Here is a 24,574-nt window from a genome sequence, read left to right as displayed (position 1 = left end):
CTACCAGGTAGTTAGACCCTGACGTTCCTAATCCACGGTTCTGCCGAGTCCCTGTTTCTCAGTGTTTGGTCTTTTATTTTTGAGACAGGATCTCCCTCTGTCACCTAGGGTGGAGTGCGGTGGTGCGATCTTGGCTCCGTGCTTGGTCTTAAGAATCGCCTGGAGTGCTTGTTAACAGTCAGTATTCTAGGACCGTCTCTGGTCCTGCTAGATCCAAATCCAGGAGAGAAGACTGGGAATCTGTATTTTTGTCACATGAGATTGGAAAACGCTGTGCTGAGTCGCCGATGGAGACATGCAAAGCTGAGGGGATTGAGGGCTCTGTGGAGCCCGATCCTGGCCAACGGGGTGCTGGTTCCACTGTGGGACAGACAGAAAGCATATTTCTATTGCTGGTCGGGTACTCATGGTCTTTCTAGCCCACAAATTACTCAAGCTGTTAGAGGCTAACTGGCCATCTGCTCTGTGAAGTCAACCTGAGCAGATGCGCATACACCTGGAAGGGCTTTTTGAGGACATATGGGGACCTTCTTCCTGTCCATTTGGGGAGGTGGAGTCCCTGAAGTCAGATCCAGCAACGACTTGTCACAGAGCAAAAGGGCCAGGGCCAGGGCTAGGACTTTGAGAACTCCTGGGTCCATGACATTTTTTTCTTTGTGACAGAGTCGCACTCTGTTACCCAGGCTGGAGTGCAGTGGTGCGATCTCAGCTCACTGCAGCCTCCATCTCCTGGCTTCAAGTGATTCTCCTGCCACAGCCTCCCTAGTAGCTGGGACTACAGGCATGCACCACCATGCCTGGCTAGTTTTTTATTTATGTATTTATTTTTCGAGGTAGAGTCTTGCTCTGTCACCCAGGCTGGAGTGCAGAGGTGTGATCTTGGCTCACTGCAACCTCCGCCTCCTGGGTTTAAGCAAATCTGCCTCAGCCTCTTGAGTAGCTGGGATTACAGGCATGTACCACCATGCCTGGCTAATTTATTTTTGTATTTTCAGTAGAGATGGGTTTTCACCATGTTGGCCAGGCTGGTCTCGAACTCCTGGCCTCTAGTGATCTGCCTGCCTCGGCCTCCCAAAGTGCTGGGATTACAGGCATGAGCCACCACGCCCGGCCCATGGCATTTTGTATTACTCTGTGCACCTTCTTTCCAGAGCTGAGAGCTGGGAGCCTGTGGGTGGGGGTAGCAGGCAGGTTCCTCAGGACTGACTATAAAACTCACTGTGGGATTCTCTCTGCCAGCAGAATAAGAAACTGCTCTTTGTCTTACTTTGTTTCTATCCTGCCGTGGATATACACGAAAGGATTTTGAATCAGCTTACAAAAAATCCACACATAGAGTAACACGGAAGATTGTACAAAAGAATTATAAAAAAATCCAACCCAGGCTGGGCATGGGGGCTCCCGCCTGTAATCCAAGGACTTTGGGAGGCTGGGGCGGGAGGATCTCTTGAGCCCAGGAGGTCAAGTCTGTTCTGGGCAATATAGTGAGACCCTGTCTCTACAAAAACAAAACAAGTTAGCCAGGCATGGTGATACATGCCTATGGTCCCAGCTACTCAGAAGGCTGAGGTGAGAGGGTGGTTTAAGCCCAGGAGGTCGAGGCTGCAGTGAGCCATGATCGTGCCACTGCACTCCAGCCTAGGAGACAGCAAGACCCTGTCTCAAAAAAAAAAAAAAAAAAAAAAAATCAAACCTAGAGGAATTATCTGTAGTATGGGGAATCATGCTCAGATTTGACGTTAAGCTTCCTGCTAGCCAAAGTAAAACGACACTGTTAGTTGCATAATTTTAATACCAAATGTTTTAGAAACTTATGTCATTTCTACAGGGGCAACTGGAAACAGGAGAATTTTTTACATGGGCTTCATTTGGGGACAATGTGTAGAATGATTTTTTTCAACATCATCCCTGCTACAATGCTATAATCAGTTGCGCAAGACCATTTCTTATTTATTTATTTATTTCTTTTTGAGACAGGGTCTTACTGTCGCCCAGGCTGGAGTGTAATGGTGCCATCTCCACTCACTGCAACCTCTCCTTCCCGGGTTCAAGCGATTCTCCCGCCTCAGCCTCCCAAGAAGCTGGGATTACAGGCACCCGCCATCATGCCTGGGTAATTTTTGTATTTTTGTAGAAACAGGGTTTCACCATCTTGGCCAGGCGGGTCTTGAACCCCTGAGCTCAGGTGATCTACCCGCCTCGGCCTCCCAAAGTGATGGGATTACAGGCGTGAGCCACTGCACTTGGCCACAAGACCATTTCTTATAACAACCCATTGAAAGTCAAGATCATATATACAGGGGTCAATGATTTTAGGGGTTAAGGAAAGTTTTTATGGCAGCACCAGTTACTTTGGAAGGGTCTAAAGGATATTTCGCTATTGATATAAACAGGATATTGTAATTCTTGGACAGATGACTCAGTAATTCTGCTTCTAGAAATCTGTCTTGAAGAAATAATTGTGGGCAAAGATTTATATACCAAAGCATTTACTAGTCATTACTTAGCCCATTCCGTAAACATGTATTCGGTATTATTTCTATGGTGACAGGCTGTATTCTTGGTGTGGATATGCAATGGTGATGTAAAAGCTCATAGAGCATATAGTCTAGTCTAGTGGCATTGCTCTAACTAATGGTATTGTCATTGGCATAGATAAACACAATTGTGTGTGAGAGAAGTAGTAGAATCCCTAGCATCTGACAATACCTGTTTTAGTCTGTTTTGGATTGCTCTAAAACAATACCTGAGGCTGGGTGATATATAAAGAAAAGAGGTTTATTTTGGCTCATGGTTCTACAGAGTGTACAAGAAGCATAATGCCAGCATTTGCTTCTGGTGAGGTCCTTAGGAAACTTACAGTCATGGCAGAAGGTGAAGGGGAGCAGGCCTGTCACATGGCACAGGAGAGAGAAAGAGAGATGTCAGGTTCTTTTAAACAACTAGCTCTCACATGAGCTAACAGAAGAACTCACTCATTCCCAAGGGATTCACCCCATGAGTGAAACACCTCCTACTAAGCTCCACCTCTAACACTGGGGATCACATTTTAACATAATATTTGGAGGTGACAATATCAAACTATATCAGCATGGAACCAATAGTTGCTTTATTGCAATTAAAGTAAAGAACCAATGCAACTTGCTCTTGGCAAGTTGAGATGGAGGTAGACGTGTGCATGCATTTCAGGAAGTACCATATTAGATTGAAGGGTCCAGTGGGCATCATCAGAATGATTTACAGAAGGGATAGAGAATGCTGGTTCTCCTGGAGCATGGTTAGGTGAAGGTGGGTTCAAAGTTCTACAGGGAAGCAAATGCTATTGATGCCCTTCCCAGATCCTCTGGTCTCTATTCTAATATGTGCCAACAGAGTCCTCTGAAGATATTGCATCTACAGAGGACGCTGCAAAGATTGAAATGTGGAGGCAGAGATTGCATCTCTGCAATATCTGTGCCTCTCCACCAAAGGGCCTGCTCTAGCCAGCCCATGCACAGGGGACAAGCTAGAAATGCTGAAGAGTTCCTAATGCTAGGAGCAACATTCGGCCAATGGCAAGTGGGAGTTGGAGGATACTACCCCCGCATCCTTGCCTCTTAGGGGGAAGACTCCGACATATGTTCTATGTTGTCTCAAAGACTTTCCTTGTAGAACTCAGACCCAGTTGTCCATGGCAGTGGCCTGCTCAGTAACAGAACCCTTTATTGGCCATCTTCCATTCCCTGATTAATTTTTCCACTGTCCTTCTGATGCTTCCTTAAAAGTACTAGCACTCGGCTGGGCGCGGTGGCTCACGCCTGTAATCCCAGCACTTTGGGAGGCCGAGGCAGGCGGATCACAAGGTCAGGAGTTCAAGACCAGCCTGGCCAATATGGTGAAACCCCGTCTCTACTAAAAATACAAAAATTAGCCAGGTGTGGTGGCAGGTGCCTATAGTCCCAGCTACTCAAGAGGCTGAGGCAGGAGAATTGCTTGAACCCAGGAGGCGGAGGTTGCAGTGAGCTCAGATCGCGCCACTGCACTCCAGCCTAGGCAACAGAGCGAGACTCCATCTCAAAACAAAAAACAAAAAACAAAACACAAACAACAACAACAAAAAAACAAAAAACTATTGGCCCTCAAATTCTTAAGATCTGGTTCTAGTGGAACCCAGTGATCTTTATAAACAGAAAAATTAAACATAGTCAACTTCGTTTAATAGATAACAGTGGATTGGCTACTTGGAAACTCTGTCCTGCTTTCACGTTTTTGGCCCCCAAACTCAGTTCATGGATCCTACTGCGTAGCCAAGTGCAGCAGCTATATGAGAGTGGGCTGTCACTAAACAGGCTTTTCATGCAGAAGCTGCCACTGCATGGCTGTCTTTGGGAGGCCTCAGGTGCGTCTAGACTTGCCAGAGGGACTTAAGAAGGGAGTGATGGTGTTGGTGTGAGACTTGGGAAGGGAGGCTAGAGCCAGCCAGGCCAGGCTGGGATTCCTTTGACCTTGACTTATTGACAGATGGGAGCCATTTCTGTTGGCCTTGTAATTGTACATTGGAGATTTTTGTGGCATCAGTGAGTGTGTGTTAGCAGTGGAGTGGGTAAGATTCCAGGCCTAGAGTCAGACCAGCAGTGGGTCTGACACTTGGAGTTGTATGTCCACACTTACCTTATACGTGCATATATGTGTATGTGTGTTTGTTTGTGTGTGTGTGTGTGTGTGTGTGTGTTTATGTATAACTCAAAATATAATTTTGCAGTTTGCAGGTTATCAGGCCTAGAAAATGTGGCTGGCTCATCTCCAAAGCATATATTTGCAGAGAGATAAGACCCATGAGCATGGGAAAAAGACCCATTTTCTTCAAAGAAAATTTTCAGTATTGAAAATTTCAAATATACACAAAAGTAGAAGAAGAGCGTCATGAATCCCTGAATATTCATCACCCAGCTTCAGCAGTTATCAATATCTTACCAATCCTGTTTTGTCAATGTAGCCCTCAGCAATTTTTTTTTTTTTTCTGTAGAATTTCGAAGCAAATTCCAGGCAACAAGTCATTTCTGCTGTCATCTTCAGTTTGCATGGTAATGGATTTAGGCTCATTCTTCTTCACGCCTAAGGCCCTCTCTGTAGGCTGAAGACGCTCTCTGTAGGGCCCGAGGACTGTCATTTGTGCTGGGCTGTGGAGTCCTGTTTGCCCCCTCCCACAGCCCTGGGCAGCCCCCTGCTTGCCACCCCTGCTTTCCTCCTGGGGTCATTGTTTGCAGCGATGTTTCAAGGTCGTATCTCACTTATATCCAGGTACCTGCCGCCTGCTTCTCTAGACTTACCTGGTGCAATTCATGCTGAGTGCCTGTCGCGTCTCAGGGAAGGTGCTGCTGCCTCCACATTTCACAATAAATATCTTTTTAAATGGCCTGGTGTTCAGGCTTGTTTCTCATTTCCAAGGAGGCTTTTGACTGATGACCTGAAGAATTGCTTCCCTGTGACTGACAGGCTAATGCAATATCGCAGCTTTCCCAACTGTCTCCCTCCAGGAGGCTGGGTGAGAGCTATGACTTCCAAGTGCCACCGGCTGCTTCCAACAGAGGTGTTTGCCCCCAGCTACTGCCTGCTCTCCTCTGCCCTTGCAGGCTGCTGGCCGCTGGTCAGTAAGTCAGCTCCATCCTGGGGTGCTCCAATAGGATGCATTTTCTCAGGCAATAGACGTGAAAGGCCTCCAAGGTGAAGGGGAATTGGGCTTTCTGCCTACTGGACTCTGTGAATGCTATCACTGGAGTCTGGAGGCAGCCCTCAAAGGCACAGTTCGGTAAAGACCTTGGACTCCACCGCATGCAAAACCTGTACAAAGGATTCTGGTTAGAATTCTGTCTTGGCACAGAGGCCCTAAGCTGTCAGGGCCGGTCATAGGCCCTAGGCGCTCTTACTTTGTGAAGCCCCTTCTTACATTGATCATAATTTAAAGTACCCACATCCCACGTGACATGTAATTCGTACAAAAACACTGAGTTGCAAATGACCCAAATGCAGTTGACATTCTGTAGACGTTAAAGTCAACATCTATTAGGCTTGCCTTCCAAGTTACATTCTCAAAGTACATATGTATCTGTTAACTTGGTATTTTAGGGGACGTTCTTTTTTAAATTATTATTATTATTTTTTGAGATGGAGTCTTGCTCTGTTGCCTGGGCTGGAGTGCAGTGGTGCAGTCATGGCTCACTGCAACCTCCGCCCCCTGGGTTCAAGTTATTGTCCTGCCTCAGCCTTCCGAGTAGCTGGGATTACAGGTGCCCACCACCACACATGGCTAATTTTTATATTTTTAGTACAGACGGGGTTTCACCATGTTGGCCAGACTGGTCTTGAACTCCCGACCTCAAATGATCCTCCCACCTGTGCCTCCCAAAGTGCTGGGATTACAGGCGTGAGCCACCATGCCTTGCTGAATTGTGCATTTCAAATCAGTGAATTATAAGGTGTGTGGATTATATCGCAATAAAGGTGTTTTAAACAATCCTAGCTCTACCACTTATTAGTTGCCTGACCTTGGGCAAATAACTAATCACTTCAGTGTCTTAGTTTTCTCATCTTTAAAATGGGGATCATCAAGGCATCCACTGTATCAGTGTCCTGGGGCTGCCATAACAAATAACCCCAAACTGGGTGGCTTGAGATGGCAGGCATGTGTTCTTTCACAGTTCTGGTGGCCAGAAGTCGGAAATCAAGGTATCAGCAGGGCCATGTTCTCTCCAAAGGCTCTGGGAAGGAACCTGTTCCATGCCTCTCCCAGCGTCTGGTGGTGGCTGGCAGTCCTTGTCACTCCTCGGCTTGTAGAGGCGTCGCTCCAATCCCTCCCTCTGCCATCACATGTCCTTCTTCCCTGTGTGTCTTTGTCCCAATACCCCTCTCCTTCCAAGGATACCAGTCATTGGATTAGGGCCCACCGGAATCCAATATGACCTCATCTTAATGTGGTTACATTTGCAAAGATCTTATTTCCAAATAGGGTCACATTCACCAATTCCAGGCAGACAAGAATCTCGCGGGGGAGACTGTTCAACCCAGTGTACCCCCTAAAAGCTTGCTTTTTCTTAAGTTCTGCAACCATGAGGCAGTAAAGTCCTCTTACCCCCCTAGATGGTTCACATTAGTGTTTTTTTTTTTCCACTTGTAAGTAAGAATCTTGACTAAAACAGGGGCAAAGGCACTCTTTTCTCAGAGGAGCAAGATGGGAGAAATGTGACAAGGTCCAGTCCGAGACATCCCTGCAGACCTTTGCACCTAGGTCTGAGGTGCAGATGTGGGTCAGGGCGGTTCCATTTGTGAGTCTTTTCAAGGTAGACAACACCGGGGTTGTAGAGGGGAGAGGAAATGGGTCCCTAATCTGAGGAGGAGCCTGGACTCTGTTATGAAGCCTCTTTCTAGACAGTTGCCTACATGGCAAAGAGGCTGTCAGCAAGCAGGTGTTGATTGACACATTGTCTCAAACAGGCTGTCCCGTCAGAAGTCCCGGAATGACACTCCTTCCAGTTCCATCCAGTGGCCGGCCTTGAGAATGTTGCTCCAAAGACAGCACAGAAATTGCCCGTGGCCACTCCGAGACTACAGTAAGGCAATGGCTGCACTCAAAGATAAAAGGTCCACTCAGCAGCTTCAAAAACATTTTGTTCTCTCCCAGCCAAGTTTCTGTTCCGCTAGGAGTTCTTACTTATGACCTAGAAGCGGCCAATGCCCCAGGGAATGATGCTGTCTAAACTTCCTCCTATTTACTGGCCTCTCCAACCCCTCCCACTGCTGCTGGGAGACTAGTGCTTCCCAGGAGGCTTTGAGGCAGCCGTGCCTGCACCCAGCCTCCAGCCACATCACCGCTGAGAACTCCATCCTATCAGTTGGAGGCCCAGAGCTGGACGGCAGCCAGTCATAGCCATGAATGTTGGCACCGGGCTTAAATCCACGTGGGCCTCCCTCCCGCCTGCAGTGGGTCCGGTCTGGTCTCCCTGCTCTGCTTCTCTCCCTGCTCTGGCCAAGGTGTGTGTACAGAGTTTCTTGGTCCAAACCATACACTAACAGCTGGGATTTGTATTACTACATTGCATCCTTAGCTTTGTAGATATGGACTCTGGAAATGTCTGCAAGTTAATTTTTCTTTTGCACATTGATTAGTTTGATCCATTAACATGGGCACCCCCACTTCAGAAATTCCAGAGCCCACTTTTGCTTGTCTGTGAGTGGAAGTGACTACTTGTCTGGTTGCCCAGAACTGGCTGGGAGCAGGGCCAAGAATCCCCCCTTAGAGACACCACTCAGTGCCTACAGCCGTCTAAAATTCTCCAAAACCTCTGACTCATTCTCTTTCTCACTGTCATTCATTCATTCTAAGAATATTGAAACCTACTGTGTGCTAAGGGCACAGTCCTGAAAAAGAGACAACGGCCCTGCCAGCCTGGACATCTAAGGGCACAGTCCTGAAAAAGAGACAACGGCCCTGCCAGCCTGGACATCTAAGGGCACAGTCCTGAAAAAGAGACAACGGCCCTGCCAGCCTGGACATCTAAGGGCACCGTCCTGAAAAAGAGACAACGGCCCTGCCAGCCTGGACATCCTCGGAATCTAGTGCAGGGTAGGAATAAGTAAACAGTGTAACCCACTGAGGTAGTAGAAGATAGGAGCACAGAAGAGGAACACCCAGCCCAGCCTCGGAAATTCAGGAAAGTTTCAGGAAGAAAGGCCATACACATAAGGCATACAAAATGTCAACATTAGGCAAGGGAGAGTTGGTTGACGTTGGCATTAAACATGGCCTTAAGGTGCACCAAGTGCCTCTCATGTGGGCAAATGCCGCAACTGCACCAGACATGAGGAAAACGGGGAAGGCATTGACTTGCTGGTTTTTCCATTTCTTGGTAGAAAATCTCTTCATTGGCAGACTTTAAAAATGAGGTGGCAGTCTCATGGACACAGGGAAGGGAACATCACACACTGGGGCCTGTTGGAGGATGGGGGGAAAGGGGAGGGAGAGCATTAGGACAAATACTTAATGCACATGGGGCTTAAAACCTAGATGACAGGTTGATAGGTGCAGCAGACCACCGTGGCACATGTATACCTATGTGACAAGCCTGTACGTTCAGCACATGTATCCCAGAACTTAAAGTAAAAAAAAAAAAAAAAATGAGGTGGCAGTGAATTGCTTCTCACTCCTTCACTTGTAAGAGTCTGTACTTTGTAGAGTCAAGACTTTGTTCGATGTCCTAATGGATGAGTATATCACCATGGGGAAGCTCCAACTGAAACCCCCCACAAGGTCCACCTCACCTATGTGCCCCACTTTATGGACACCAACCATGGCCTTCCTATGGGATGAAAGCCTTAAAAATATGTGCTAGGCTGGGGGTGGTGGCTGACACCCGTAATCCCAGCACTTTGGGAGGCCAGGGAGGGAGGATTGCTTGAGCCCAGGAGTTTGAGACCAACCTGACAACATGGCGAGACCCTCATCTCTACAAAAAATAAAATTAAAAAGTTAGCTGGGTGTGGCCGGGTGCGGTGGCTCATGCCTGTGATCCCAGAACTTTGGGAGGCCGAGGCAGGCGGATCACGAGGTCAGGAGATCGAGATCATCCTGGCTAACACAGTGAAACCCCGTCTCTACTAAAAATACAAAAAAATTAGCCGGGCATGGTGGCGGGTGCCTGTAGTCCCAGCTACTCGTGAGGCTGAGGCAGGAGAATGGCGTGAACCCGGGAGGTGGAGCTTGCAGTGAGCCAAGATCGTGACACTGCACTCCAGGCTGGGTGACGGAGCGAGACTCCGTCTCAAAAAAACAAAAAGTTAGCTGGGTGTGATGGTGTGCACCTGTGGTCCCAGCTACTCAGGAGGCTGAGGTAAGAGGATTGCTTGAGCCCTGGGAAGTTGAGGCTTCAGCGACCTGAGATGCACCACGGCACTGCAGCCTGGGCATAGAAGAAGACCCTGTCTCAAAAAAACAAAATAAAATGAAATAAAATAAAAATAAAAAGAAAAAGAAAAAGAAAAATATATGTGCTGAGTGAGGGTGGGCAGACAGGGAAAAGAACACCTCTTCTTTTATATACAGGAAAACAAAGCACCAATAACTTTGAAAAATTTAGTTCAATTTGTGGTCATTTCAGGTGAATAACAGTAGATAACACTGAGTGCCTAAGATGTGGCAGGCACTAAGTGCTTGCTGTTTGACCGCATTTGTCCACATAACTGTACTGTGAGGTAGGAACTATGCTCTCCTGAGTACAGATGGGGAAGGCAAGGCACGGGAGGTTGAGTAATTTGCCCAGTGTCCCCAGAATTGCCGGGCAGGGGCGAGAACTCAGGGCACCTTGCCTTGGATTCTGGGCTCCTGACCACGCTGCCTTGCCACTGTCCCGTCTGTTCTTTGGTTTTTCACACTCAGGGAACTGAGGTCGCTGTTAAGGCCTCTGGTTTGATTCATGGGGTTGAGAGAATGTTTGGTCTGGGGAATGAAAGTACGAGCAAAGAACATGGAGAGAGAGTTGTGTGTGCCCTGGCGCTTCACAGCTGCGCTGGTCTGTAGGCGAGGCTGCCAGCCTGTCCTTACAGCCTCTGTGCTCTTGCACATGGGGTTCATAACCCTCAGATATGAGTGGGTGGGTGGGGCTCACATCCAGCACAACTCCCTTTGTCAAATCCAAAGTGGGTGCCCTGTTCTGATTCTGCACAGGCACCCTCAGGGTGAGCCCTGGCCTGCTCTGCTGTGTCCTGGAGTGGTGGCACTTCCCCTGTCCCTCAGTTTCCCTGCTTTTGCCTCTGGGCCTGTCCCATTTCGAGTGGGAACTTTGGGGGACCACCATGGTTCTCTTTGGCCTACATCCTGCATGCCCACCCCAAGCTCACGCTCAGATGGCAGAATCTAACACCAGGAGTTGTTTCTGGTTTCTGACCTTCCTGGAAGGGGGTTCCAGCAAGAGCAGAGCGTTAGGGAAGAAAGAAGAACGGGAAAGAGAAGAGAGAGGAAGACTAGCGTGGGTGATGGACTGCCCATTTGAGGTCACTCACTGGAGCCTTGAGAGAAAGGGGCCGTGCATCTCAGGCCAGAAATAATTCCAGCCCTCTCGGCCCTTCGCCACTCATGTGGGAAATGAGTTGGACTAACGAGGTCAGCAGACATCTACAAACAGATAGAGAGCACTGGAGACACAGCACACACCAACACACCAGAGCACTGGATTTTCATTTTCCCCCAAGCTCCTGTAAGAAATATTAAATGACAGATATGAAACCAACTAAATATATCCTTGGAAAGCTAACTTCTCCAGCCGGAATAAGAGATAAGACATTATTCTCATTTCTAGGAGACTGTATGTTTCCACAAGACGGGAGATCTTGTGTGTCTTAGGTGTGTCTGCATGTATGTTGCCTGTGCTGGTGTGTTCCTGTACATGTTTGCATGTGTGTGTACACGTGGGACTCTGCCTTCAGTGTTAGTAAGCCCGAAGGCACAGTTGCTTTGGAAACAGGATTCTTGCCTTGCCACAGCTGGGGACAAGGGGTGTGGCAGGCCGCAACATGACTCTGGGTGGCTGTGATTCTCTCGGGGATGCGGAGGCTCTCATGCTCTTGGGTCCTTCCCTTTAGGTGGCGAATATGCACGGGCTCTGCAGGATAGCAAGGTGCTGAGAGATCTCTTTCAAGGAAGTTATGAAACCCTTATTTGAAGGCAGATCTGGAAAAGAAAACTAATTGGCTGTGTGACTTGCTCTTGCATCTTTATTTTCTGCCGCCTAAAGAGTGGAACTAGGCCGGGCGTGGTGGCTGATGCCTGTAATCCTAGCACTTTGGGAGGCCAACGGGGGCGGATCACCTGAGGTCAGGAGTTCGAGACCAGCCTGACCAACATGGTGAAACCCTATCTCTACTAAAAATACAAAAATTCGCCAGGCGTGGTGTGTCTGTAATCCCAACTACTCGGGAGGCTGAGACAGGAGACTCGCTTGCACCTGGGGGGCGGAGGTTGCAGTGAGCTGAGATTGCGCCATTGCATTCCAGCCTGGGCGACAGAGCAAGGCTCCGTCTCAAAAGAAAAAAAAAAAAAAAAAAAGAGTGGAACCAATTCCTCCCTTCATTGAAATCTTTTCCAGAGGAGATAGGTGCTAGGGCATGGTGGTGCCTGTTTCTGGCCACTGGGGGACATGACTTAGGGCATTCTAGGGAGCCTCCTGTATTTGTTTTACATAATGGGATGTTAGCAGCCACACTCTGTGCCTGGGTGCAGAGAAGTTTTGTGATGATTGCTGGGCAAATATAAAAGAGATCAAGGAGGAAACATTTGCTTAGAGGTGATGGCCTTGTGGGAACTCTTTTTTTTTTTTTTTGAGACGGGGTCTTGCTTTGTCACCCAGGCTGGAGTGCAGTGGCGCCATCTTGGCTCACTGCAACCTCTGCCTCCCGGGTTCAAGTGATTCTTGCATCTCAGCCTCCCGAGTAGCTGGGACTACAGGCGCGTGCCACCACGCCTGGCTAATTTTTGTATTGTTAGTAGAGACACGGTTTCACCATATTGGCCAGGCTGGTCTCGAACTCCTGACCTCGTGATCTGCCTGCCTTGGCCTCCCGAAGTGCTGGGATTGCAGGCATGAGCCACCGCACCCAGCCATGGGAACTCTTACAATGAGAAATGTTGATTTATACAGAGTGTGTGCTGGTGTGCTTTTTTAAAAAGGTGTTTATTCTCACATCTTAACGAATAATATCATCGAATCATTTGGGAAATCCAGAAGCTAGACAGTGAAGATCCAGGGATAAAAGATCCAGCCCATCTTCAGAAGGAATTCACAGGATGGAGAATGCATTTAATTCAAGAGATAATTGCAATAAAGTCTGAGTAGCTCTAAGAAAGAAGTAGTGGGTGTTGTGGAGCACCTAATTGGGAGGTCGAACCCAGCAGGGGTGGGGTGGTGTGTTCTCTGTCTCACCCCCAAGCCCTAGGAACTTGTCATTCCTGACCAATAGGTCAGTTGAGGGGAGAATGGTTATGAGCAAAGGAAGGTCAATGTCAATGTCAATGTCACTTGGGGGGTGGGGGGACCACATCAGTGGGCTGTGCTGGGCTGTAATTCAACAGATCAAAGCACTCACTGCAATTGGTATGCCCGTTCATGAATATTAAAGTCACTTTGCAAGTGGCCACTCAGTGGGAGTGGAGATGGGTACTCATGCCAAGAGCAGCTGTTGTTTCTTTGGTCTGCAGGATGACAGGCACGGTGCAAAGAACTCTGTGTCCCTCATCTTATGTATGACCACACGAATCCTTGTCCTCAGTATTTAGTTGAGAAAACTTCCCCTCCACCAGATTACCGGGTGGTGGGGCTTCAGGTCTTTTTGTCTCTAAGGCCTGAGTCCTTCCCATGGATCTCCCTGCCCACTCCAGACATGTGATCTTTGCTCATACATATGTAATTGACACTCATAGAGTAGGATCAAATCAACCGTATTTCATTCTCCCCTCTGCACACTCCTACCCACGTTGTGAGAGGAGTCCTTCTCTTGCCCCTGGTTAGAAGCTTTTCCAGCCACTCTCAGATAATATGAGTACCCAGTTCACTTTACATCCCAAAGAACCCTCATTTCAGTCGTTGATGTGTCCCATCCATGTAGGGATCCAAACTCCAGACCTTCCTAAAGCTGCAACTTCTGCCCTGCTCCCCACAGCGGGCCTGCTGCTGTATGGTCAATTTTGCCTCTGTTTCTCTGCCTTTACCTCCCCTAGCTTGGTAAGCAGTTTCTGATCCCTCCAGGGCCCAGGTGGCGGAGGGAGGAAGCAGAAGGATCTTATTTGTCAGGTTCTGTCCCAAACTTGTCGCCGTATCATGTGGTAGCATAAAGGGAATATAATTTTAGCTTGAAAAATAAAAGCACATTTGTTTAGTTTTGGAGGAAAGAGATCACTGGCCAAATAATAATGGTGGCCAAAACATTGAGCTATTTTTCTGTATTTTCAAACACATACACAACCAGAAGTGGCTACTATTACTTTTTCCCACTTTGTTTTTAAGAAAACAGAAGCTCTGAGATGAGTAATTTGTCAAGGTGAAATAGCTTTTTAAGTGGGAGAGCAGGGCTTTGAGCCCAGAGACTTTGACTGCAGAGCCTGGCCTCTTTACTGCTCTGCTATATGAAATTGGGAAATACTGCCAGACCAGATTGCGTTTCCTTTTAATAGCTGATATCAAAGCAAATCTAATGACAATGTGTAACTTGAAAACAATGTCTCTGAAATTTATGCTCTTAAAGGGGATTTCTTGTGTTTGAAAATAACCAACTCAATTGGATGGTATGTAAGGAATTAGGAAAAAAACAAAAACCAAGCAATTCTCAAGGGAACTAATTTGTATAACTAGGAAATATCTCAAGAGAATTATTTCTTGCATTGTATGATACTTGGGAGCATATTCCATACAGTCAGATTTGCAACCAGAAATAATTTGTTGTGGGAAATAAGACACCTTCCCTCCAACACTTGGTCTGTAGGGAGAGAAGACGAGATCACCGATAATGATTTTCACATGTAAGGCTGTGATTTCAGTTGTTGCAATTTGTTCCTTTCTCGGTGCTTTAGTTTGGTTGGTATTCACAGGAACATTGACATACTTTTTACATAATATAATTTTCCAAAGCGTTTTTAACCCAAGAGGTTGGAATATTTTGGGTGGAAGTAGGCATTTTGGATATGCTGCATACACCAGTCTTCACCCTGTTGCCCAAGCTATTGTCTCTACTGTTGAACTTCTACTCATCATTCAAGGCCCACACAGATTGTCACCTTCTCATTGTAAGCCTTCCTAATTGTCAGAACCAAATGGGCTGCCTGCCTCCATTGGACCATAGCCAATTTTTTTTTTTTTTTTTAGACGGAGTTTTTCTCTTGTTGCCCAGGCTGGAGTGCAATGGTGCGACCGCAACCTCCGTCTCCTGGGTTAAAGTGATTCTCCTGCCTCAGCCTCCCAAGTAGCTGGGATTACAGGCATGCACCACTACATCTGTCTAATTTTGTATTTTTAGTAGAGAGAGGATTTCTCCACGTTGGTCAGGCTGGTCTCAAACTCCGGACCTCAGGTGATCCGCCTGCCTCCCAAAGTGCTGGGATTACAGGTGTGAGCCACCGTGCCCAGCCGACCATAGCCAATTTTGTAACTGACAACATTTTACCTTCTATTAGATTTTCCGGTCTTTGCATCATTTCTCCACTTAAGAGTTTCCATTTAGTAGGTAGCCTAGTCTTGTTTCAGTGCTTGCCAAACTATGGCCTGAGGGCCAAATCCAGCCTGCTGCCTGGTTTGGTATAGCCCTTGGGATTAAAATGGCTTTTTGCTTTTTGAAATGATTGGAGGACATAAGCCAAGAGAAAAGTAACACTTCATGACACATGAAAATGATATAACATTCAGATTTCATTGTCCATCATTAAAGTTTTATTGGAACACAGCCATGCTCATTTATTTATGCATTGTCGGTGGCTGCTTTTGCGCAACAGCGACATTGAGTAGTTGCAAAACAGACCATCTAGCCCGCAAAGCCTAAAATATTTTCTATCTGGCCCTTTACAGAAAGCCTTTGTTGACCTGTGGCACGGTTTGGCTCTGTGTCCCCACCCAAATTTCATCTTGTAGCTCCCATAATTCCCACGTGTTATGGGAGGGACCCAATGGGAGATGACTGAATTATGGGGGCGGGTCTTTCCTGTGCCGTTCTCGTGATAGTGAATAGGTCTCACGAGATCTGATGGTTTTAAAAACGGGAGTTGCCTCGCGCAAGCTTTCTTTTTGCTTGCTGCCATCCGTAGAAGATGTGACTTGCTCATGCTTGACTGCTGCCATGGTTGTGAGGCCTCCCCAGCCATGTGGAACTGTAAGTCCTATAAACTTCTTTCTTTTGTAAATTGCCCAGTCTCGGGTATCTCTTTATCATCTGCCTGAAAACCGACTAATACAACCTGTGCAGTAGAGCAGGAGGAAATTTCTCACATTTTAGTGTTTATCAGAATAACCTGGAGGGCTTGTTAAAACCAATTGTTGGGCCCTAACCTTATAGTTTCTGATTCAGCAGGGCTGGGGTGAGCTCTGAGAATTTGCGTTTCTAGGAAGTTCCCAGGTGAGGCTGCTGCTGCTGGTTGGGTCCTCCACTTTGAGAGTCACTGCTTTAGAGGTAAAGGACGGTCTCTGAAGACACAGATACATCTTGAGCTAGTTTCTTATTAATCAAGCAGTTAACCTCTCTGAATCTCCATCTGTAAAATGGGGATAAATGACAACCTCTTCAGATTGTTTGAAGATTTGGTAGATAAAGCCTATGAAAGTTCCTGGAAGGTATAGTAAAGATTCAATACATGTTTTTCTCTCCTTCTTTCTGTTCTCTGCCTACACCTTCTCCCTCCGCGAAGGAACTGTAAACACTTCATTTTCTCAGGGACTAAGAACTACCCTTCTTTATAAGGTTGTTTGGGAACTGTACAGTCGTGGACAAGTCCTGAAGAGCTTCCCTCTAGCGTCATACTTTTCATGTAACCCAAGGTAGGCTGGGAAAACCATTCTGACCTAATTTACTTGCACATCTACTGTGTACAAGCATCTGTACTAAGGAAGAAAATTAAGATCCAGGACTAGAAAAGAGATTATCTCTTAACCTGTCAGATAATTTGATGACAAAGGCAAAGACCAGGCTTTAAAAAACGAATGGTTGTGCTTTTGTTAATTATAATCAGCTGATTTTGTCTTCTTTCTTAGGAAGAATGATAAAGGGCAAGTGCTTTAGAAACCAAGCCATGCTGAAATGTTTAAGGAACCAGATATGAGTGCACTCAAAAGAAATACAGGCAATTTGAAAGTAGTGTTTTTCTGGAGCTTGGCTTTAGAACCAGGATTAAGCACACAAAACCCTAAGTTTTCCCTAAGAATTTTCTTCCCTTTGAAACTTAGCCATTCCTACTTCATAAAATTGTTGTGAGGATCAAGGGATATAATAATATAATTATATTTGAAAAGTATAAAGCACTGTTTACATGCAAGGGAATCAGGTTTAACACATTAAATGGAAATGAAATTAGGCACGAAAGAGTGCAGTTTATTGGATGAATAGCAGAGGATTCAGAAAATCTGGGGAATGCTGTAGGAATCCACTTCTTTCTGTCTTAGCCTCTAGAAATGTGTGCACCTTAATTTGCTTGTTAATTATAGAGATGGTCTTTTGACCTTCTTGTTCTCAAATTTCTTACTTCCTCTGCATGTGGCAGAACCTGATAGACAAACAATAGGGCACAAAATATCAGTTGTTTACTGCCTGTTAGCCCTACTTAGAAAGAGGTACTTTTCCACTTTACCTTCATATTTTTGCATTGTGCCTCCATCCCTTTACCTCTTTGATGACTTCAGCTGTGGCTAGATTTGCAAATCACGTTTATTTTGATAACCTTCTACTGAAAAATATTTTTCAGCAGAGGTGTGTTGGTAAATGTTTAACAACCAGTTCCCTGGGAGAATGTATGTATGTATATATATATGCATGTTTATTTGATGTTTACTATCAATATTAATGATTTAAAGGACGTGTAACACACAATTTACAAATAATGATAAAATATGCAATACTCTTCATTGTAAATTCCATATAACCAATTGATATTCACAGGATGCCTTTGCTGATTTGTAACCAGTTCTTGTCTATAGCCAACCTATGATTGCAATTGACCAGCAAGTGTAATTCCAGCACAAATGTTGGTTGATATTTACTTTCATGTAATTAGTAAGATGAAAGTGAAACAACCAAAAATATATGTATGCCAATAATAGGAGTGACTCCTTTTTCTAATTGGATAATAGTTTTGAATACTAGAAGAATATTTTCTTAGTTTTTTATGCTATCATACCTACAGACACAACATTCACTTAATTTTAATCAGTGTAATTAACATTTTTCACCTTCCCTTTTTTAAGCCTAGAAAATTAACAAAACAATAAATCAAGCCCTGACTTGTAGCATTTACCAATTCCCATGGTATAAATAATCCTACTGCTGATTTCAAGTTACCAATGAGATGTCCCTGAACATAGAGGTGGGAAGAGATGTGCTGGTTCACAGCTTTGTGAGCCACATAATTTCTGTTGCAGCTACCCGGTTCTGCTGTTGCAACACAGAGACAACCATAGACAGTATGTAAATGAATGGGTGTGAGTGGCTGTGTCCCAATAAAACTTTATTTACAAAAACAGCCTGTGGCCAGGTTTGGCCCACAGGCTATCATTTGCCAATTCATGGTCTTTAGTCAATCTGCTAATTATAATACTTTTCAACTTTTTAAAATAGACTTTATTATTATTTTTAGAGTAGTTTCAGGTTTACTAAGTGGAAGGTACAGGAATTTCCCACATACCCCCGTCCCCCACATCCATACCTTCCCTCACTATCAACACCCCCTACCAGAGTGATTTATTTGTTACCACTGATGAGCCTACATCGACAGGTCGTTATCAACCAGAGTTGATAGTTTGCTTTAGGGTTCGCTTTCAGTGGTGTACATTTTGTGGGTTTGGACAAACATACACTCATATATATCCACCATTATAGTGTCACACAGAGTAATTTCATTGCCTTAAAGATCCTCTGTGCTCCACTGGATCAGATCCAAGCAGCAGTTACCAGGGGTTGGGGGAGGAGGGATGAATGGATGAAGCTCAACTTTATTTTTAATCAGGAAAAAAATACTTAAATCTACAGCAAGCAACAACTATTTATTGAATACCTAATATGAGCCATACGAGCCAAGCACTGTGCTTAGTTTTAAGAATCTGGGCTGGGCGCGGTGGCTCATGCCTGTAGTCCCAGCACTTTTGGGGGGGCAGAGGCGGGCGGATCACGAGGTCAGGAGTTTGAGACCAGCCTGGCCAACATGGTGAAACCCCCTCTCTACTAGAGATACAAAAAATTAGCTGGGTGTGGTGGTGCGCACCTGTAATCCCAGCTACTAGGGAAGCTGAGGCGGGGGAGTCGTTGAACACTGGAGGCAGAGGTTGCAGTGAGCCGAGATTGCGCCATTGCACTCCACCCTAGGCGACAGGGTGAGACTCTGTCTCAAAAAAACAAAAAAACAAAAAAAAAACAAACACCAAGAATCTTCGAGCACATCGCTCATAGATAGGTTCTTCATGGATCTTACATTCTAGTCGGGGTAGACTGACAGTTACTAGAAACAAAGCAAAACAGACAAAAGAGCTATGAATCTTAACTGGAATTCAACACATAAAATAGATAAAAGCTCAGAGTCCTAAAAACTTGACCACTTTCTCACCCTACTGGTTCCCCCTGTGTTTAACTGTAGGGCTCTACTGATAAGAACTAGAAATCCATGACCCAACTGTCAGTAGGATGTTGACAATTTCTTTGTTATGTTGCTGCTTTGAATTTTTTTGCATAATACGTAATTTTTTTTTGAGACAGGATCTTGCTCTGTTGCCCAGGCTGGAGTGCAGTAGCACAGTCAGATCTCACTGCAGCTTCCATCTCCTGGGCTCAAGTGATACTCCTTCCCCAGCCTCCCAAGTAGCTGGGAATACAGGCAGGTGCCCCTATGACTGGCTAATTTTTTATTTTATTTTATTTATTTTTAGTAGAGATGAGGTCTCTCTATGTTGCCCAGGCTGGTCTCAAACTCCTGAGCTCCAACGATCCTCCCATCTCACTCTCCCAAAGTGCTGGGATTACAGGTATAAGCCACCGCACCTGGTGGCTTGTACATAACCCTTGATCACATTATTTTATTACAAAAGATTTCTAGCAGAAAATTTAGGGGGTCAAAGGGGTATGGCTATTTTTAAGGCTCTTGTTCTATTTTGTGAAAACATTTTTCAGTTTGTGCTACCGTGAGCACTATTATGTGAGTTGTATCTCACCTTTGTCAACATCTCATATTGGCATTTAAAAAACATTTGCAAATTTGATAGATGAAAAATATTACCTTGTTTTAATTTGCATTTCTTTGATTAGTTGAGTGCTGAACATTTTTTCATATTAGTCATTTGCATTTTTCCTCTGAATTGATGAGACTAGGACAATTTGAACATAATTTAAGTAGAGCTTTGAAAAGAGATTAATGAATCAGTTTTTACCTCCAGATACCAGATTTGAGTTTGAATGAGGTCATGGCCAAGAAAAGCAGAATTCTGAGAATTCTATAGAACTCTCCAGGGTAGCCAAGTCTTCATTTTATTCTGGACACATTACTGTTCTTTAATAACATTATTTTTTCAAGTATTTAAAAACACTATCTGAAAACTTACAGGTAAAGATTTAAATGTGAGGGAGAAACCATGTGATATTACTCAGCAGAAGAGAAAAAAATGAAACTAGATGTAATGAAAGTACAAGGTTTGCAGTATGGACTAAATGCTTGTATCCCCCCAAATTCATATGTTGAAGCCTAATCCCCAGTGTGATGGTATTTGGAGGTGGGGCTTTTGGGAGGTAATTAGATCATGAGGATGGAGCCCCTATGAATGGGATTAGTGCTCTTATAAGAAGAGACACAACAGAGATGATTATTATCTCTGCAAACCAGATCTCTACAAGACAGCCATCTGCAAACCAGGTCCCTCTCCACACACTGGATCTGCCTTGACTTTGGACTTCCAGCTTCTAGAACTGTGAGAAAAAATTTATATTGTTGAAACCACCTAGTCTGTGGTATTTTGTTATAGCAGCCTGATATAAGACAAATTTGTATTAGGGTTCTCTAGATAAACAGAACCAATTATATGAGAAATCCCATCCGTCATCTACGAGCTGGAGATCCAGGCAAACTGGAGTGTAATTCAGAGATCTGAGAGCCAGAGAGAGACGGTGCTAACACTGTAGATTCCAGTTTAGTCTGGAGGCAGGAGGACCAGGAGTGCTGAGGGCAGGAGAAGACTGATGTCCCAGCTAAGCAGTCAGCATGGGAGGGCAAATTCAACCTTCCTCTGCCATTTTGTTCTATATAGGCCCTCAAAAGATTGGATCATACCCCCTCCACATTGGGGAACATGCTAATCCCTCCGAGACACACCCTTGTAGACACACCCAGAAATAATGTTTAACCAGCTAGCTGGGCAGTCCATGGCCTAGTCAAGTGTTGACACATAAAACCATCACTGTATGACACTTTTAGGTGGATGGGAGAGAAAGTCTGAGTAGTTCAATTAGTTTACTTTTTCATATTCTTCGTAAGCAAAATATGTGTCTGCTGACAGTAATTCCAAAAATATACTTAACCATGTTCTTATTTTGAAACAGGTATGGTTTACTTCCAGGCTTTTTGCATCTAGTGTTTTTCATTTTTATTTTTTCAATTGTAAAGCAACATTTTACTCAAAAGTTGGCTTGACTGTCAAAAGAAATATTCCCTCCTTTGAATATTTATCAGTTTTTCTCTCATCCCAGAGCGCTCTTAGAGTTTCTTTAGATTATTATGGGATTTTTCAAAAATACATACAGGTAAATATAATAATTTCATGTGAATCCATTACCCAGCTTCAACAATTAGCATGCCTTATCAATCTTGCTTTATCTACCCCTTTCTGTCCTCTGAACTTCTATCCCCTGCCACCCTCAGACATGCACATGCACGCATACATACACATACATACACCTCTTTTTTTTTTATTGTTGTTGGGATTAAAACAATAAAAATGGATTAACATAATTATCCAATAGCATTGTATAATATTTTGGCAGTCTTAATTTTGTTTTGAATTACTTGTTTGTGATAAAACTCTTATTTTTATTTTATTTCATTAATATGTTTTAGAAGAATTTTATTTGTTGTGAAAAGCAATACCTTTTATTGTACAAAAATTTGAAATTACAATAAGCAAAAAGAAAAAATCAATGTATGCTACCATTTATATTTTGGTTTATATAATTCTTATTTTTTTCTACATATGTCTTCTATGAAATCATATTTTATATTCTGCTTTTTTTCCCTCAGTAAAATACTATGAATATCTTTCTATAACATTGACTTTTTTTCTGTTTTAATTTAATGGCTGAATAGCCTTCCTGTTGTAGGGATGGAAAAAGTTTATTTCATCAGTTATTGTTGGAAATTCTTTAAAATTTTTTTTGGCTATTAATCGCCTTGCTACAATAAATATGGATGTATCTAATTCCTTGTGGAAATAATTATTTTCATTGGATAAATTGCCAAAATGAACATATAATTATTTGTTTTCTTCTTTAGTGGCTTGCTGGTTTATGTCCTTTTCTAATTTTTTATTGGTGACTTCAACATTTTTTTGTGGCTTATTTATATATTATAAAAGGTATATTTGCCTATTTGTCATTTGTTTCACTTTTTAAATTTTCAAGTTTTTCATTTAATTTACGTGGCAGATTGTATTTTCCAAAGATGGTCTTGACACTTCTGCCCTAGAGAGGTGAGTTGATGTCACCTCCATTTGAATCTGAGCAGGCCTGAGACTCAACTTGGAATTTCTAAGCCTAGGTAAGAAAAGGTGTGCGGCTTCTGCCTTGTTTGCTGGAGCACTCTCCTGTGGTACCCTAATCTGTCATACGAGAAGTGTGACTATTCTGAGGTGGGCATGCTGTAAGGAGCCCAGGCTATACAGAGAGACCATGTGTAGGCATTCTAGTTGACATTCCCAGCTGTGATCCCAGCCACAGGCAGCATCACCAGCGAGATGTGAACAAAGCCACCTTTATATGATTCCAGCCCCTACCTATCAAGTCATATGCAGCCTTTGAGTATTCTCACTGAGGATCCAGATGTCATGGAGCAGAAACAAGCCAATCCTGTTATGCCCAATCCAAAATAATTGCCCACGGAATATGTGCTCACAATAAAATTCTTGTAAGCTACTAAGTTTGGGGGATATGTGTTACACAGTAGAACACTAAAACCAGAACATGCTATGATTCTGTTATGAAGTTATAAAACATAGAAAGTTAAAGTTAACATTTTTATATGGCCACATATTTCAATGTTTTCCCTTTTTTTTTTTTTTCCCGAGTCAGGGTCTCACTTTATCGCCCGGGCTGGACCATCTCTGCTCACTGCACCGTCTGCCTCCCAGGTTTGAGCAATTACCCTGTCTCAGTCTCCCGAGTAGCTGGGACTACAGGCGCACACCACGATGACCATTTAATTTTTGTATTTTTAGTAAAGACGGGGTTTTACCATGATGGCCAGGCTGCTCTTGAACTCCTGGCCTCAAGTGATCTGCCTGCCTCTACCTCCTAAAGTGCTGGGATTACAGGCGTGAACCACTACACTGGGCCTGCTTGGATTTTTACCTTTTATCCACCCCTCATGATTAGAAGGGACTTTTCCATCTGCTATGGACTCATTTGTGTCCCCCTGAAATTCATATATTGAATTCCCAACCCTCAATGTGACTGCATTTGGAGACAGTGCCTATAAGGAGATAATTAAGGCTAAATCAGATCATAAGTGTGGGGTCTTGATCCATAGGATTCGTGCCCTTACAAGAAGAGCTACCTGAGAGCTTGCTCTGTCTCTCCATGCTTACTCGGACGAAAGACCAGGGTGGGACAAAGCAGCCATCTGCAAGTCAGGAAGGGAGCCCTCTCCAAAAAGCCAGCCCTGCTGGAACCTTGATCTTGGACTTCCCAGCTTCCAGAACTGTGAGAAAATAAATTTCTGTTATTTAAGCCATGCAATCTGCAGTCTATTTTATGGCAGCCCTAGCTGGCTAATATACCAAGCAAAGGTTGAATAATATTCTTCCTTATTTAAAAATGGTTCTTTCATAATCTTGTTTTTTGGTCTTCATCTTCCCCGGTCTCTCTGTAGCACTGAGGACAGGTGACCTCCTTTGCCTCTTGCCGTGGCTTCTCAGACTCTGTACCCCTGTAGCTGTTACTCCTACCCTTTCCGGATTCTCCTTCTCCTTGGTTGTCTTTGCACAAACATCTTTCTCCAACTTAGTCTTTAAATTTTGTAGTTCCTCAAGACTTGGTTCTGGTTTCTTTTATCTTCTCACTCCATTCCCTCTAGGATACCTCATCTACTTGTGTGACTTCAGTGATCAGTTTGAGCTGATGGTCCCCAAATTAAAATTTCCCTTCCCGACCCTTTTTTGAGCTCAAGACCAAATACCCAACAGCTTTTTCTTCATCTCCCCATGGCTATCTTATAGACACCTCCAAATAAACCCATGAGTCCAAAACCAAGCTCATGCTCTATCTCCGTCCTTGCCCTCGTACTGTCAAACCTGGCCCCTTTCCCATGTTCGTGATGTGGAGTGGCACCACCAGATACCTTGAGGTCACCTGGAGTGCTGCCTTCTGCCTCCTCCCCCTCATGGAAGATCAACTCCCAATTCCTGTTGGTTTACCTCAGAAATAACCTTGACCTCTCCGTACTCCTCTTGTTCTTTCCTGCTCTTGCTTTTGTCCCCTATACCACCATTTTTTATCTCACTTCAGTAGAATATTTACTGGTCTTCTTGCTTCCAGCCTTTGACTTCTTCCAATCGACTCTACACCCAGAGTGATGTTTTCAAAATGTGAGCATAGTCACATCACCTTCTGGCTT

The sequence above is a fragment of the Pongo abelii genome, chromosome 18 (assembly GCF_028885655.2).
Source record: "Pongo abelii isolate AG06213 chromosome 18, NHGRI_mPonAbe1-v2.0_pri, whole genome shotgun sequence".
Classification (NCBI taxonomy): domain Eukaryota; kingdom Metazoa; phylum Chordata; class Mammalia; order Primates; family Hominidae; genus Pongo; species Pongo abelii.
The sequence above is the reverse complement of the archived record's forward strand: the minus strand, read 5'-3'. Positions refer to the sequence as shown.